At 39.2% G+C, this 4,702-nt stretch overlaps 1 pseudogene; it reads left to right on the top strand.

Moving 5' to 3' along the window:
• The first annotated feature begins 1,614 nt into the window (after positions 1 to 1,614).
• On the top strand, positions 1,615 to 4,702 carry LOC143538787 (putative pentatricopeptide repeat-containing protein At3g11460, mitochondrial pseudogene; annotated as a pseudogene).

The following is a 4,702-nucleotide window of genomic DNA, read 5'->3' as shown; positions in this document are numbered from 1 at the left end:
CATGTTAATCCATCGAGTGTCACACCAAAGGTCACACAGGCTAACCACAGCATGGGACCGAGCAGCCCACTGTCTCATGGGACCCTGAGTGAGTCATCAGGTGGGTCCGAGAGTCCATTGAACAGGGGGTAATGAAAGTAGGCCTCGGAATATGGCATGGTTGCCATGGAATTGATCCTTTTTGTAGGTTTTAAGAGTTTATTATGGACTAGTGGTTGAAGGTATTAGTTGTAATTATAGTTTAGCCTTGTGTCATTGTGTGTAACCTTTGACCATACAAATAACATTGTTTTTTTTTTCTTTGTGGGCCTCACTAATGTTGTAGTGATTAACCAAGCAAATACCAAAGAATAAGGTGAACTGAATATGTTTTGTTTGTGTAGTTAACAGACAATAGGATCAACAAAATGTTTGTGTTATGTTGGTGATTTTGCTGCTATCAAGTGTTGTGATGTGATTATATTTGCAAATGAGTTAGGGTTAAAACAGGTCGATTCAGAAAATGGTTATTTTGGTATGGGTCAGAATGAGTGAACTAAGAAAAGGTTTGCTTCTGTGTTCTGATATTTTGGTTTTTTTGAACTTTGTATTCATTCTTTGTATACGAGGATTAACTAATCGAAGAAACATATTAAGAGGTTGTTTGGTATTCTCTTAATGATTCCATGAAGAAGCTACATAACCGGTTAAAGGTAAAGTGAGTTTTGTTCACTTAAAAGACATCTTAATGGTTAAGGGAGCCACTAAATAGGTAAGTTATAGAGTCATGCCGAATGATTTAGATATTACCTTTAATTTGTAAAGCCTCTTAATAATTTAGCACAAAATTGTCAAACATCCCCTAAGAGCCATTGGCGAAGCTTCATTGTGGCCTGGGGTGGCCCCGGCCCCCTGTTTTTTTGCGTAGTAGTGTAAATTTACCTGTTTTCAGCCGAAAATTTTTATACGTAGTGTAAGTTTAGCCTTTTTCGGCCGAAAATTTGAGACCGGACCCCCTCGTTTGTGAATTTTGTATACATTTTGAGCTCGCCCCCCCCCCCCCCACGGTGCCTCAGTCCAAGCTTCGCCACTGCTAAGAGCAATGTTTTAAAAACCAGTATTTTATTTGTACCGATTTGGTTCAATAATGGTAAAACTTGTTGAATAGTTTACTCTTTAGTTTTATATAAATACAACTCCAACTTAAAAAAATAACCGTTTGCGGCGCAGCTTGTTGCCCGTTTACCTGCCACTTTATTGTAATCGCTTTTTTAAAAATTATTATATATATAAAAAACAGTGATTACCAAAACAATAATAATAATAATAATAATAATAATAATAACCATAAAATACATCAATATACATCACACATGAACCAAATATCACATAAATAATAGAAAGTTTGTATTTGCATATGAAACTAATCGATTACAAAAGATGTAAAGAAACCAACTATGGATTTACAAAATAAATACGAGCCGCAATATAATATCAAAAATCTTTCGGTTTTAAAACCAGTTTAAACCGACTTTTGAAAAACCGACGGTATGATATTCTAGCGAACCGTCTCAAAATACTTCAAATAATTTGCAGAAAACCCCCCAAAACACATTCAAATTTCAACAGTCTCTCATGATCACCAGCTTCTCAAACCCATGTCTTCGTCTCTCAATAATCCACTTAACCCATCGCCTATTATCAACTCATCAACAATCATACATGGATTTATCTCAACACTTCTACGAGACCATGAAACAATGCATCAATCTTCACTCCAAACCCTTAGCTCAATCACTCCATTGCCAACTAATCAAAACAGGCTTACACGTTTCAACTTTTATCCAAAACAATCTAATCAACATGTATTCCAGATGCGGGTTGATTGATGAAGCTGCATTGGTGTTTAACATGATTGAGTTCAAAAATGTGTTTAGTTGGAATACAATGGTTGATGGGTTCATGGGTTTTGGCCGGGTTATTGATGCACAGAAAGTGTTCGATGAAATGCCTCAAAGAGATGTTGTGTCGTGGAACTCGATGATGTCGGGTTATTATCGAAATGGGCTTGTTGAGAAGACCGTTGAGGTTTTCGTTTCGATGGTTAGGCGGTTTGAGTGTGTGCCGGATTCGTATTCGTTTAGTTGTGTGATGAAGGCTTGTGGTAGTGTTGGTGATGTTAAGTTGGGTATGCAAGTTCATGGTTTAGCTAAAAAGTTTGAGTTTTTAGGTGATGATTCGGTTGAGTTTTCGATAGTTGATATGTATATAAAGTGTGATAAGCCGGATATCGCTGAATCGGTTTTCTTGAAGATACGAAACCCGAATATGTTTTCGTGGAACTCCATGATTTACGGTTACTCGAAACTATACGGTGCTCAACGTGCCTTGAGATTGTTTGATGAAATGCCTAAACGAGACGTTGTGTCGTGGAACATGATCATTTCAATATTATCTAAGCACGGAAATGTCACGAAAACATTCGAGATGTTTGTCGAGATGTGTCGTCAAGGTTTCCGACCGAATTCGATGACATACGCGAGTGTCTTGAGTGCTTCGACTAGCGTGTGTGATCTTACGTGGGGGGGCCCACTTACACGCTCGAATCATTAGACTTCAACAACCCGTTGATGCGTACGTTGGCAGTGGCTTAATCGACTTGTATGCTAAATGTGCACGCTTTGAAAACGCGTGTGAAATATTTAAACAAATAAAAGAACCTAACATAGTATCATGGACTTCGTTAATAGGAGGCGCGGTGCATAGTGGTAACGATGTCGAGTCGTTTTCGTTGTTTAAACAAATGAAAAGCGTACCCGTGGCCTCTGATCTGTTCACTATAGCAACTGTTCTAGGAGTTTGTTGCGCGTTAAAAGATATAAACCTCGGAACCCAAATCCACGCGTATTCAATCCGAATCGGTTTGGACCCGTTAATCCCCGTAGCTAATGCGTTAATCACAATGTATGCTAAATGTAATGACATTCAGAGTGCAGTTAACGCGTATGAATCGATGTCACATAAAGATATTATATCATGGACAACGATGATCACGTCGTTCTCTCAAAGCGGAGACGTTAAAAAAGCTCGAGAATATTTCGATAAAATGCTCCGAACGGAACGTGGTATCGTGGAACTCGATGCTAGCAGGTTATGTAAATCATGGGTTTTGGGAAGATGGTTTAAAACTCTATGTGTTAATGAGACAACACGGAATCAAACCCGATTATATTACGTTTGTAAGTTCAATCGGTGCATGTGCAAACGCAGCCGTGTTAAAACTTGGTTCCCAAATCATTTGCCAAGCAGAAAAAATCGGGTTTGGTTCTGATGTTTCGGTTAAAAACAGTATTATAACGATGTATTCGAAATGCGGACGTATTAATGACGCGGAACGAACGTTTGATTTGATAAATACGAAGAATTTGATTTCGTGGAACGCAATGATGGCGGGGTACGCACAAAGCGGTGATGGGAATCGAGTGATAGATACGTTTGAGATAATGCTCGAGTCGGGTATGACTCCGGACCATATAAGTTATGTGTCGGTTCTGTCGGGTTGCAGCCACTCGGGTTTGGTCTCGGAAGGTCGCCATTACTTTGATATGTTGGTTAATGTTCATAATATTGTCCCGACATGCGAGCATTATGCGTGCATGGTGGATTTACTCGGGCGCGCAGGGCTTGTTAAAGACGCGAAAGATTTAATCGATAAAATGCCGATGGAACCGAATGCTGCGGTTTGGGGAGCTTTGCTCGGTGCTTGCAGGTAGGGTGTTCCTTGATTCGGTTGTTCGGTTTATTCGTTATGATTTTTATTCGGTCGTAACTTAAAAACCAAACCCGAAAATAAAACGTACAAAACCCCGAAAATAGCCATAAGTATATACAACTTTAAAAAAAAATGGGTATTCGGTTAAGCAGAATAAACCGAATTAAATTAAGAATTCGGCTTTTGGTTTGGGTTCGGTTCGGTTTAATCAGTTTCTAACCAACTAATGAACACCTCTATTTGCAGGATTCATGACGATTCAACAATGGCGGAAACCGCCTTGAAGAATCTTGTTGAGTTGGATGCAGAAGATTCTGGGAGCTATGTTCTGTTAGCGAATCTTTATACAGATTCCGGGAATCTGGAAAATGTTTCTAGCATAAGACGGGTTATGAAAGATAAAGGAATAAGGAAGAACCCGGGTTGTAGTTGGATTGAAGTGGATAACCGGGTTCATGTTTTTACTGTTAATGATACTAACCATCCTAGGATTAACGATGTTTATAACGCGTTAAAGGATATTATTAGGAAGATAGAAGAGACAGGAATGTATGTTAAGGAAGACGGTTTTGTTAATAAGGATGCCGCGTATCATAGTGAGAAACTCGCGTTGGCGTTTGGGTTGATAAGTTTGCAGGCTTGGATGCCTGTTTATATAATGAAGAATCTGAGAATATGTGATGATTGTCATTTGTTTATGAAGTTGGCGTCGCGGGTTACCTCTAGGGAACTTGTGGTTCGTGATGCGAATCGGTTTCATCATTTTAAGGACGGGTGTTGCTCGTGTCGGGACTATTGGTAATTATTTTTGGTTATCTTGAGTACCTGTTACTGTAAACTCAAGGACCGTCACATGACAGGTCGGGACTCGGGTGGGTCAACCATTTTGGAGGCCTTAGAATAGAACGTGGGCTTTATTTATATTTATTTAATTATTTTAGCTCTTTCTTC

Source organism: Bidens hawaiensis, unplaced genomic scaffold (assembly GCF_021521415.1).
Source record: "Bidens hawaiensis isolate Kalapana, Puna unplaced genomic scaffold, B.hawaiensis_p1.1 tig00011691_1, whole genome shotgun sequence".
In the NCBI taxonomy this organism is placed as follows: Eukaryota; Viridiplantae; Streptophyta; class Magnoliopsida; order Asterales; family Asteraceae; genus Bidens; species Bidens hawaiensis.
The sequence above is the reverse complement of the archived record's forward strand: the minus strand, read 5'-3'. Positions and strand labels throughout refer to the sequence as shown.